General features: G+C 44.8%; 1 protein-coding gene across 4 annotated transcripts in view; it reads left to right on the top strand.

The window, feature by feature from the left end:
• Positions 1-342: 342 nt before the first annotated feature.
• The window catches only part of GDPGP1 (GDP-D-glucose phosphorylase 1), a 33,526-nt gene continuing 20,540 nt past the window's right edge, over positions 343-13,328 (top strand). Inside the window, exons 1-2 of one of the 4 annotated variants that reach the window (XM_075575127.1) lie at positions 343-1,468; positions 9,612-9,719. The gene's annotated coding sequence lies outside the window, so the exon portion shown is untranslated. The remainder of the gene's footprint in view (positions 1,469-9,611; positions 9,720-13,328) is intronic. The other 3 variants (XM_075575125.1, XM_075575128.1, XM_075575126.1) reach the window with 3 other exon arrangements.

Here is a 13,328-nt window from a genome sequence, read left to right as displayed (position 1 = left end):
TATACATAAATGGTATAAATCGTTCTAAAATAAAATGCATCACAAGCCTCTCTGGCAGCAAAAAACGTCAAGTTGCACACACGACCACTATTTTTCTTAACCCACTTTGACCACATCCAGTATCCAGATAACCTCAAACCTTTTCATACACACGTCAGCAAACTTTGCTTATTTCCCACTTTTTGGTTTGGTGGAAAAAATAAATAAACGCTGAAGGACAAAAAGCCTCCGGTTATTCCGATTACTTTCCCGTTTAGAAATCACATCCAACTAAAGAAAAAATAATAATTGCGAATTTGGAGCATTTTGCTCAAAGGTTTTATTTTTTTATTTTTCAGAAAGTTTGATGAAAACCGCGGCAAATGCCGCCGGCTTCGCACATCACCGCGGAGTACCGCTGCTTTGTATGTGGTGGGAGACACCTGGATACATACACCAGGCCTGAGCTCCCTACTTGTGAGGGGAAGGAAGCCATCACCTCTGTAAGATTTAGGAATTATTTCCCGGCCCCTCCCTCCCCACGTACCTGGTACTCATTCAGGAGCTCCTTGGACACCTGGCTGGCCGAGCCCCCCATGCTGCCGCTGCCCGAAACACCCCTCACAGGACTCGGCAAAACTCCGCGGCAACAAGTTTCCTTCAACCAACACCGAGGCTACCAGCTTCCGCCTCTGACGTCAGCGTCTCCCTAGGCAACGGATCCTTTGCATACAGGGCATGCAGCCCCGCCTCTCTCTCACTTGTGGAATAGGCGGGACAAGGATGTGGCGAGCCCTGGCCCCTCCCCTCGCACATTGACCCCCTGACCCCCTGACCCTCCAACCCCCCCCCCCCTACAGTGACCCCTGCGCTCATAGGAAAGGCACACAAATAAAAGGTGTAACATTGGGGCGCTGGGAGAGGTTTTTAAAAACAGCAATATAATCATACAGTAACATTTTATCTGTATACTGTATATCAAGATGGGAGAATGGAGTGAGGTGCTCGGGCAGGGAGTCAAGTCCTTGTCACGAGTTTGTATCAGCTGTGTAGTCCCACAATCTTCCCGCAGCACAAAGTGAGCTCCAGAAACTTGTGATGTGGCGGAAAATCCATGTTACCATGTGATTCCAAAAGAGGTGTCAGCAAAATATTGTAAAATTATTTACCAATCAGAGAATAAACTTTCACTGAAACACGAGCCATTTTTTTAACATAGATTATAAAATACAACCGAGGTATATGTTGTCAGTTCCCTTTAAATACAATTAGGAAATACCATTCTGCTGCCACCCTCCCCCTCCAAACGAAATGGTATAGGCCAAGCAGGAAGTAAATTCTCCCAGCACCAGTGTTGCTGATTAGAAAGCATTGCACTGGGTGGAATCCCATTATTACCAATAGACATATACAATAAGAAGAGAACATCACCCAATCCGATACCACCGCCAGTTCTCATGAAATGATCTGAAAAGGCACCTAACTTGAGGTCAGTATATAATGTATTTATTATACATTATAATAATGTAATGCAGCTGATGGTGGTGTGTTGTTCCATTTCTCTAGAATACACTCACAATACACTACACTACTTTGTGTATTGTGCACTATTAGTTTATTAGGCCTCGCTCAGACAGGCTGCTACGTCCGTGTGCTTGCGTTTGCGCCTCCGCCGCGTGCTCCTGAAGCTCAGCAATCTGCGCACAAACTGCAGGAGTTGGGTTGCGGCGTTTGCGGGCATGGCGGGGGGCATAACGAACACGTCACGGAGCTGGTTTGCCATTATTGGCTGAACCAGCTCGTTTCACGCGACTGTAGCCCCAAATTTCAGTTTGGGTTGTGGTGGCAAAATGTCGCAGCGACAATGCTGCACTTTGCCGCCGGTGGACTTTTCAGTTTGTATTGTATTGTATTGTATTGTATGTCTTTATATAGCGCCATTAATGTACATAGCGCTTCACAGCAGTAATACATGTGGTAATCCAATAAATAACAGATAATATAAATAACAGATCATGGGAATAAGTGCTTTAGACATTAAGGAAGAGGAGTCCCTGCTCCGAGGAGCTTACAGTCTAATTGGTAGGTAGGGAGAACGTACAGAGACAGTAGGAGGGAGTTCTGGTAAGTGCATCTGCAGGGGGCCAAGCTTTATGTGCCATGTGTTCAGAATAGCCACAGTCCTATTCATATGCTTCTTTAAGCAAGTGTGTCTTAAGGTGGGTCTTAAAGGTGGATAGAGAGGGTGCTAGTCGGGTACTGAGGGGAAGGGCATTCCAGAGGTGAGGGGCAGTCAATGAAAAAGGTTTAAGGCGGGAGAGGGCTTTAGATACAAAGGGGGTAGAAAGAAGACATCCTTGAGAAGAACGCAAGAGTCTGGATGGTGCATAACGAGAAATTAGGGCTGAGATGTAAGGAGGGGCAGAAGAGTGTAAAGCTTTAAAAGTGAGGAGAAGAATGGAGTGTGAGATGCGGGATTTGATCGGAAGCCAGGAGAGGGATTTCATGAGGGGAGATGCTGAGACAGATCTAGGAAAGAGTAGAGTGATTCTGGCAGCAGCGTTTAGGATAGATTGTAGGGGAGACAGGTGAGAGGCAGGAAGGCCGGACAGCAGGAGGTTACAGTAATCAAGACGGGAGAGAATGAGGGCCTGAGTCAGAGTTTTAGCAGTCGAGCAAAGGAGGAAAGGGCGTATCTTAGTTATATTGCGGAGGAAAAAGCGACAGGTTTTAGAAATGTTTTGAATGTGAGGGGCAAATGTGAGAGAGGAGTCGAGTGTGACCCCAAGGCAGCGTGCTTGGGCTACTGGGTGAATGATCGTAGTTCCAACAGTAATGTGGAAGGAGGTAGTAGGGCCAGGTTTGGGAGGAAGTATGAGGAGCTCTGTTTTAGCCATGTTGAGTTTAAGGCGGCGGAGGGCCATCCAGGATGATATAGCAGAGAGACATTCAGAAACTTTGGTTTGTACAGTAGGTGTAAGGTCGGGTGTTGAGAAATATATTTGTGTGTCGTCAGCATAGAGGTGATAATTAAACCCAAAAGATGTTATTAGGTCACCTAGAGAGAGTGTATACAGAGAAAAGAGAAGAGGTCCCAGGACAGAGCCCTGGGGTACCCCCACAGAGAGATCAATAGAGGAGGAGGAGGTATTAGCAGAAGAGACACTGAAAGTACGATGGGAGAGGTAGGATGAGATCCAGGATAGAGCTTTGTTCCGAATGCCAAGAGTATGGAGAATGTGAAGGAGAAGAGGGTGAAAACCCAAGTTTGAAAACCCAAAATTGTGACAGACTGCGCGAGCACGTTGCAACGTGGCCTGTCTGAGCGAGGCCTTTTCAAACCTTTGATTCTATAATGTTATTTTCAAATTATATCTGGTGGTAAAAGACTGAACAAAACTGAAACTCGCTCAAACGGATAGGGTTGCTACCTGTCACTGCTGTGGGCGACGCACACAAAGTACGGCCCTGTATGGGGCTGGCACCAGTAACTGCCAGCGCGTGTCTGCACAAAGTGTGACCACATTTGCCAACAGTAATAGGTAAAATAATAGGTGTGTACTCAGCGCTTGTGCAATTACAATAATGGATAATAAAAAAAAAACCTTTGATAAAGAGTCCAAAAGGTAGTCCTGGAGCTGCCTTTAAAAGATTATTCTGGTATCTTCTACCCAGAAATGGATTGAAGGCTGGAAGGAAATCTTTTCTGGCGCTGAGGTGAGGTTGAGATGAGTGGGTTTATGATTTCTTCTGATGAACAATAACCTCAGGAAAAGGAGAAAGAAAAAGACAAGACATGCAGGGGACCTGCAATAGTGTATTACCCAAGGGATGACCGGATGTTTACAAGAAGGAGCAATTTATTATTAAAAAACCTGGTTAAAAACCATGGATGACAATTAATAAACATACATTGATTACAATAAAATAAATAATGAACTGGTGCCTAAGCACTATCCACACTTATATGGTTTGGAACAATGTCCAGCAGTTCTGTTCTTTGCTCCGCCTGATCTAAAATTGAAAACCTACTCACCACAGGTAAGTAGAATAAAAGCAGTGTATAAGCACTTGGTACTGGTGATCTTGGCCTCTGATGTCGCCGTCCGCCTGGTGATATGGTCGCATCTGCTGCCGGGGTCTGTTTCTGTGTTCCTGTGAGCGCTGCTTCCTGGAATACACCCGATCCCCTCGGCGTGATGACGTCACCTGTATTGGTCCTCGGCTACGGTGGCTCAGCGGTACCACCAGACCTTCCAACGCGAAGAGAGATGCCATTCGTACATTTCGTACTTACCTGTGGTGAGTAGGTTTTCAATTTTAGATCAGGCGGAGCAAAGAACAGAACTGCTGGACATTGTTCCAAACCATATAAGTGTGGATAGTGCTTAGGCACCAGTTCATTATTTATTTTATTGTAATCAATGTATGTTTATTAATTGTCATCCATGGTTTTTAACCAGGTTTTTTAATAATAAATTGCTCCTTCTTTGTAAACATCCGGTCATCCCTTGGGTAATACACTATTGCAGGTCCCCTGCATGTCTTGTCTTTTTCTTTCTCCTTTTCCTGAGGTTATTGTTCATCAGAAGAAATCATAAACCCACTCATCTCAACCTCACCTCAGCGCCAGAAAAGATTTCCTTCCAACATTTGCCAACAGACACATTTTTTGTCTTTTGGCGCGGTAGACACATCACAGCGGCGGTTCAGCCAATGAGGGCGAGCCAGGGGTAGAGCGCTCCGGGGCCATAGTCCAAGGATTAGGCGTCCGTGAAAGCTGCAAAAGATAACTGTGTGTGGATAGAAAGATTTTTTTTTTCTATAGATGGACACACACCTAGTTGTATCTCTAAATTGGCCCAATGCTACAAGATCATGGTTGTAAACCATCAGAATATCCAGGAAGGTGTGAATATGTAAAAGTACCTCCTAGTTCAGGGGTGGGGAACCTTTTTTCTGCCAAGGGCCATTTGGATATTTATAACATCGTTTGTGGGGCATACAGACACAGACAGGCAGGCATACGGCAGGCATGTAGGCACACAGAACCCGCCCCCCTACCTCTGGTAGTTGCTGCTGCTGGGGGGATCGTGTAGGGCGGATGCTGGGGTAAGTGCGGGGGGAACTGCTGGAGAAGCATGGGGGAAGTGCGGGGACTGCTGCGGGGGAAGTACGGTGGCTGCTGGGGGATTGCTGGGGCTAGTACGGTGGCTGCTGGGGATCGTGTAGGGCTGCCGGCGCCTCACACCACCTCCTCCCAATCGGGCGCGCGGCGGACATTTAAAAAAAATTAGCGTGACCCCGGTTATAGCAGTTGCCTTAGCAGGGCCAGACCAAATGATTTCGAGGGCCTTATACGGCCCTCGGGCCTGACATTCCCCACCCCTGTTCTAGTTGTACTAATAGGGAATCACCCACCTAGATAAAGTATAAAGTGTGGGACACTTAGATGTTCTACTGCACCGACACACTTTATTAGAGCAAATACCCAGTATGTACCTGGCAGATACCTGGAATGCGCCGCTCCTCACCTCTGACAAGCCCCGTTGCATTTGCCTTCCCAGCCTGGGTTCATGCCTGGCTGACGGGCGGCTGATCTGTTAAATGATAATGATTAGGATTTAATAGGCTGCAATGCTTCGCGTGTCTACCAGATGGCATAAATTCATGAATTGTAATGCAGTATATATATATATATACTGTGCAGTATTGCAGCCAGCGGGAATAAAATGCTTCAATCCCTGCCTGGAAAATACCTCAATGCACTCGGGCAGAAAACAGTCACAAACCTCAATACACCCGGGTATACCCGAATTCGTGGGACTAGCCGAGCTCGAATAAAGTGTGTCGCCAGTGTATCTAGTAAAGATTGATACATATTATGTATACTGTATCAAAGAAAATACAGAAGTGATTAAAAAAGGGTAGTTTATTAAAATTAATATAACAAACTAGAATGCAGGGGGGAGGACAAGAAACAGCTGGGGAAATAGCAAAGGGTCATGGAGGTAGAATGTGGGCAAATGGGAGTGTGGCAAGCAGCGAAACACACTTAAATACAGATACTAGAAAACTTCTAAAGACTAAATCCAATTGGAGTAGAAAGGCAGGAGCAGATAATACAATAGTACAGACTGAAAAAAAGCTTAAATGGTTCCTAATGCAAGAAGCCTGACCGATAAAATGGGGGAGCTTGAATTAATTGAATGAATTCTCGCTATACACCATCCCGACTCTTGCGTTCTGCTCAAGGATGCCTTCTCTCTACCCCCTTTGTATCTCAATCCCTCTCCCGCCTTAAACCTCTCTCATTGACTGCTCCACACCTCTGGAATGCCCTTCCCCTCAATACCTGACTAGCACCCTCTCTATCCACCCTTAAGACTGTAAGGAATCAAGTTCTGGGTTTGGCTGGAACTCACCCTTACAGGGCTTTAGAGGTTCCAGGCAAAGCTCTCCCTGAACAGCAATTTGAATCACCTGGTTCTGAACTCAGACTCCTGTTTGGCTTGATGCTACCTTCTATGCAGCTCTGCCCTTATTGGCTGTTTTATGCTATTTAGGGTGACCTCTTCCCCCCAGGAAGCTGCTGAGCATAATTCTGGAATCACTGTTCCTGGTAACCTGTGCTTGCCACAAGCACCTCTGCTTACCCTGCCTTAGCCGTTCCTGTGCTGAAGCACTGGATCCCCAGTGCTATAGCTTTGTGTTCCTGTAAGCCTCCTCCAACCGGAGGTTATTCCTGTACTGAAGTCCCTGTGCTGAAGCTTTCTGTTTCTGTGGCCTCCTCCTATCCGGAGGCCTTTCCTTGTGCTGAAGCGCCTACGCTGAAGCTTTTTTGTTCCTGAGGATCTCCCATGCTGAAGCATCTCCGCTGGATCCCCTACGCTGTAGCTGCTCTGCTCCGGAGACCTTCCCTTGCGCTGAAGCGCCTACGCTGAAGCTCTATGCTGAAGCTCTTCATTGTAGCATTCGTGTTCCGATCCCTGCCTGTGACCTCGACCTTTGCTCCTGTGCAGCCTGGATAACGTTAACCCTGCCTTCTCCAACCTCGACCCGGCTACCCACGACGACGGAAATACGCAATCCGGACCTGGCTTCGCGATCTTAGGTCGGTGCTTTCATATCCCCACCTCAGCCTCGCGGTCCGGTCCTGGTTTGTGGCGATCACGACCGTTACAAAGACACACTTGCTTAACGAAGAATATGAGTAGCACTGTGGCTAATACTATACACATGATACATAAACCTTGCCCCCTGCAGAAGCACTTACCAGAATGCCCTCCTACTGTCTCTGTACGTTCTTCCTACCTACCAACTAGATTGTAAGCTCTTCGGAGCAGGGACTCCTCTTCCGAAATGTTACTTTTATCTGTGAAGCACTTATTCCCATGATCTGTTATTTGTATTGTTTGTTGTTTATATGATTGTTACGTGTATTACTACTCTGAAGCGCTATGTACATTAATGGCGCTATATAAATAAAGACATACATACAATAGCTACAAAGGAACAGTATGATATGATATAGGCATTACTGAAACTCATGACTGGGCAGTTAATTTAGAGGGTTATTCCCTTTTTCGGAAGGATAAAGGATCAAGAAGAGGAGGTGGAGTATGTTTATATGTTAAACCGGATCTAAAACCTATTCTAAGGGAAGATGTTCATAAAGGAAATTATGAAAATGTGGAAATAAAAATACGCATTTGCCAAAAAATTTATTGCTTGTCACTGTATTTATCTATAGCCCTAAGGGGGGCATAGATAAATACATTGGCACTCAACGGGCACGCAAAAAACCCCAAAAATTACATACATTCAATGTTTTTTTTACATTTTTTAGATGTCTTTATCCTCCGATTCCTGATGTATCAGGATGCTCTCGATTCGCGATGCAATGATCTTCAGATAAATTCTGTTCTTCACTTGTAATCCATAGGGAGATGTTGTCTTGTCTTAAGCTAAAATTAGATGGGACAGACCTTTTATATAAGACCTGTGACGTCACATTTTAGTGTCAGATGGTACAGCTCCCATCCGATTGGATGCTGTACCATGTGACAGGCTTCTGTTTTTTCTTTTAAGGATGTGAAGTCATCTTCAAGGGAGGTACGTCACATCCTTAAAACAAAATGGCTGACATCACATGGTACTACAACCAATCGGATTGTCCACAATCTGCTTGAGTGTGCAGCTCCTGAGACCCTCCATTTGAACAGACTAAGCTTGAGCACAAACCAGCACAAAACTAACATCTTTTCATAAGAATCTACTCAAAATTCAGTCAGGATGAATACAAAGGGGAAAAAAATGCAAAACCAGAGTGTTTCTCTGTTTTTCCCAACAACACAGCCCACTATAGAGCACAGTGCTGACTCCCAAGATGGAGTCGCAGCCTGCGCGCTAGGGGAAACCACCCGCTAGCAGCCGCACGCGCTGCAGGGAGATCTGACGAATAGAGAGCTCTTCCGAGAATACAAAAAACACATGGAGCAGCTACTCGCCAAAATGACAGCGGACTTTCAGGAGGATCTAGCCTCTTCGATAAATGGGCTTAAAAATTAAATTATAATTGAATAAAATATAAACTAATTATTATGATTAATAATAAAGAATATAGTAACAAAAGATATATAATTAAATATAATAAATCCATAATATATAATTAATAATCAATTAATTAATTATACTATTCTATTATATTATGGATTCTATTATATTTAATTATATATTTTTTGTTACTATATTCTTTATTATATTATTAATCATAATAATTAGTTTATATTTTATTCAATTATAATTTAATTTTTAATAATCAATTATATTTAATACATGTTTGATCTTCATGCTTTCCCAATCATTGCTCATGTTTATTCTGTCCGTGTCTACCATAGGGTCTATACTAAATTCTTACATCATTTGTCAATATGTGTGGAATTATTTATTTATTTATTACAATCGTAGCTGAATTGGTATAGTTATTCCCCTTATATGAGGGGCTACGTAACCACAATGGTTCTATTTTGATTGTATATTTCCACACATACTGACATTTGTCCTCTGTGAACTACAAGGTTTTTAATTTATACCTTGATTTATATATATTTTGTTAAAAGGCTTAGATATATAAATAATATACATATGATGTTGTTTAATGCTATTATTATTTAAATGCTACGATTCATTTTATTGTTGTTATATCTTACTCAATATGCCTCTATCACTATATATTATTTCAGGGTTGCTGCTTTTCAAGTATTCAGATTTTTGTGTTTTTTTTAAAGAACATTATTTTCTCGTTGTATTGTCTCGTGATGAATAAAGTTTATTTTAAGAAAAAACAGCATACCACCTGCCCGGCCTATGGGGATGCACGTTACGTCAGCGCGACAACGTCTGCGGACACGCGCTGATGACGTCATCCTGATAGTGTGACGGACAGCTCTGGTGAGTATAAAGAAGCAGCCCTTGCATTACCTTGTACACCTTGATAAAGTGCTGTTGCATGAAACGCGTAGGTGCGTTCATGTAGTCCGTTTTTCTATTGTTTTTCTAGCATGCAATAAATTTGATCATAAATTTTAGTTTGGATTTGCCTGGCTAATTTTTCTTCCTCTGGATACCAGAAGCAGGATTTCCCTGGCTGTGCTCTATCTACATCTTCTACAACTCGGAATCTACACCTGAATGGATTGCACGCCACAGACGATTGGATTGTTGCTCGGAGTGTACAGGTAAAAAGCCGCAGTGCCTTATGTTATACCCTGTACACAATGGACATTATTGTATATATATTTATATACTGGTTGCGTGTTTATTGAAGTGTTAATTGATATGGGTGACACGTGGACGCCACTAGACACTTATCCCCTCCAGTCCAACTATACTATTACTGTGTGGACACTTCATTTTCATCTGGACATTCATGTCATATACTTTCTACAGACGGAACCGTGACTGATTGTTGAGCACTACGCTCACTCTTCTATTATGCTAATTATTCTCCCCTGGTAATTACGAACCCTCAGAGCTAGTTTCTGGTATGACGCGTAAGGTAATGACGTATCCCTACGGCTGTTTTGCCGTCACCACGGTTATCTGCTGGTAGTAAAAGTTCATTAGATTGAGCTACTGCAACTGTCTTCTAGTTTACATTCCCCTTCTCTGCCAGTTCCTGCTCTAATCAGCCCAAAATTTACCTCACTCACTGCTCCAATATGCAAATCCTTGCACTGGTTTCTTGTATGCTCTATAATCAAATTTTAAATCCTTGCTCTAACTCAGCGGTGTGCAAACTGGGGGGCACGCCCCCCAGGGGGGTGCAAAATTTTGCTGGGTGCGCGGTGTTTACAGAGGCCCCGCGCCCTTCCCCTGTCACGCTGTGCAGCCCGCAGACCAGGCCAGTCCCCTGGACTGAGGTGGGATGTTGAATATCCACACCGACAGCAAAGGGAGTGGGTCTGGGATGTGGTTGTAGCGTGGCCAGGCCTGGATTAAGATTTAGAATAGTTGTTGTACTTGCCGAGTTCAGGAGTATAGAGAGTTCCGTAGTTAAATCCGTTTCCGTGTCCGAGGGTCTGAGAGGTAAGAATCGTGATGGGTAAGCCGAGTCGGGAGCCAGAGAGGCAAGTCGGACAAGCCGGTTCAAATCTGTTGGAGTAAAGACAAACAGGAGCACGACACAGTTTCCAGGCTACACAGGAAGCAAGGAGCTCTGCAGAGCAAGGAAGTGAAGGCAAAGCAGGATATTTAAAGCGACAGTGACCAATCCGGATGAGGGGCATGGCGGAGGCGTGTCGAGGAGCTGCTCGTGAGTGGCCAAGAGACCAGGAAATAGCAGAGCACAGCTGAGAGTCTATAACACCAGTGCCAGAATCCAAGATGGCGACGGCAGAGTTCAAGGTATGCACTGGGCGGCGGCATGGGTAGCGACGGGGGGCAGGGGCAGCAGCCGCTGCAGTACTGGTAGTGGGTAAGGAGGGGTCACGCCGCAAGGGAGGTGGCCCCCGATTCCTTACAGTACCCCCCTTCAGGATCGACCTAGGACGATCCATCCAAGGCTTCTGTGGAAATTTCTTGTGGAAGCGGTCCAAGAGAACTGGAGCATGGATGTCCTCCTTGGATGCCCAAGAGTGTTCCTCTGGGCCATAACCCTTCCAGTGAACACAGAATTGTATCTTTCCTCTGGATACACGAGAATCCATGATTGTCTGGATTTCGAATTCATGGTGTCCTTGGACCGTGACTGGTTTGGGTTTATAGGTCTTAGCAGGGAACCGTTTGCTCTGGACGAATGGCTTGAGCAAGGAAACGTGGAATACGTTTGGAATCCTCATGGAAGACGGAAGTTGCAGACGAAATGCCACAGGATTGATTTGTTCCTGGATCAGAAAAGGCCCTAAGAATCGGGGTGCCAATTTCGGGGTCGGAGACTTCAACTTGATGATCTTGGACGAAAGCCAAATTCCGGCCCCTGGCTTGTAATTAGGGGCCTGTTGACGACGGTGGTCTGCCTGAGACTTGAATTTCTGAGCGGCGCTAAGAAGCGCGGACTGAATCTTGATCCATGACTCCTGAAGAGTAGTTACCCGTTCTTCAGCCGCCGGCACTCCTATCGGAATGTTTGAGATTGGCAGACGACTTGGGTGGAAACCATAATTCACGAAGAACGGGGTTTCGTGCGTGGATTCATTACGAAGTGAATTGGTTGCAAATTCTGCCCAAGGTAGCAGGTCAACCCAATTATCCTGGGAATCGGAAATAAAACACTGTAGGTATTGTTCCAGTGTTTGATTTAGTCTTTCAGTTTGCCCATTAGTCTGGGGGTGATAGCCTGATGAGAAGGATAGCGCCATGCCAAGCCTCTTGGAGAAAGCCCGCCAAAATTTCGATATAAATTGCGTGCCTCGGTCTGAGACTATGGATGTAGGTATCCCGTGGATGCGAAACACCTCCTTGGTGAAGATATCAGCTGGGGTGGGCGAGGAGGGAAGTCCTTTGAGTGGAACAAAGTGGGCCTGTTTTGAAAAACGGTCAACGATGACCAAAATGGTATTCATCCCTCTGGAAGGGGGTAGATCCACAGTGAAATCCATTGAAATATGTGACCATGGACGTTCAGGTACTGGCAAGGGCATGAGCAAGCCTGAGGGTCTTTGATGAAGAGTCTTGTTTTGTGCGCATACTGGACAAGCACTAGTAAATTCATGAACCATCTTTGCCATATTAGGCCACCAAAAAGTACGCTTGATATGATCCAAAGTTATTTTGAAGCTGGCTGAACGGACAGAGTGGCCCCATTCTAGTATCTTTTGATGAAACCTGGGTGCGGCATAGAGAATTCCTTCCGGTACCTCTAGACCACTCGGAATTTGTGTTTGAGCTTCAACGATCTTTTCGAGAATGTCAAATGAGTTGGCGGAAATTATAAACTTAGAGGGTACGATAGTTTCAGGGGTTTCTTCGGATCTTTTCTCAGGAGAAAATTGTCGGGACAAGGCATCAGCTTTTGTGTTCTTAGAACCGGGAATATAAGACAGAGTATAATTTAAATCTTGAGAAAAATAGTGCCCAACGGGCTTGATGAGACCCCAGACGACGTGCATTTTCGATATAAAGAAGATTTTTATGATCAGTCAATATAGACATAGGTTCGCGGGAACCTTCCAGGAGATGTCGCCATTCCTGTAAGGCCATCTTGATAGCCAAGAGCTCTCTATTGCCAACATCATAGTTCTTTTCAGCAGGCGAAAACTTCTTTGAAAAAAAAACTGCATGGATGAAGCTTATCTTGAGGGAAGAATCTCTGGGACAGGATGGCGCCTGCACCACAATCAGACGCATCAACTTCTAAACTAAAAGGAAGACTAACATCGGGATGTCGCAGAATGGGTGCCGAGACGAAAGCTTGTTTCAGGGTTTCGAAGGACGAGACGGCCTGCGGAGGCCATACAGACGGGTCAGCTCCCTTCTTGGTTAGGTGCTGTAATGGGAGCCACAATGGTCGAAAAAATTCCGATGAATTTTCTATAGTAATTGGAGAAGCCCAAAAAATGCTGGATGGCTTTGAGAGAGTTGGGTAGAGGCCAATCCAAAACAGCCTTAAGTTTTTCAGGGTCCATTGAAAATCCTTTATCTGAAATTATATAGCCTAAGAAGGCAGTAGAGGTTTGATGAAAAAGACATTTCTCAAGCTTAGCGTAGAGATTATTGACACGAAGACGAGCGAGAACAAGCCTGGTATGCTGGACATGATCTTGAAGATTTTTAGAAAAAATTAGGATATCGTCCAGATAGACAATTACGAAAGAGTTGAGAACAACACGGAAGACATCATTCATAAA

Source organism: Ascaphus truei, chromosome 18 (genome assembly GCF_040206685.1).
Source record: "Ascaphus truei isolate aAscTru1 chromosome 18, aAscTru1.hap1, whole genome shotgun sequence".
Lineage (NCBI taxonomy): Eukaryota > Metazoa > Chordata > Amphibia > Anura > Ascaphidae > Ascaphus > Ascaphus truei.
This window is presented reverse-complemented; position numbering and strand designations above follow the sequence as displayed.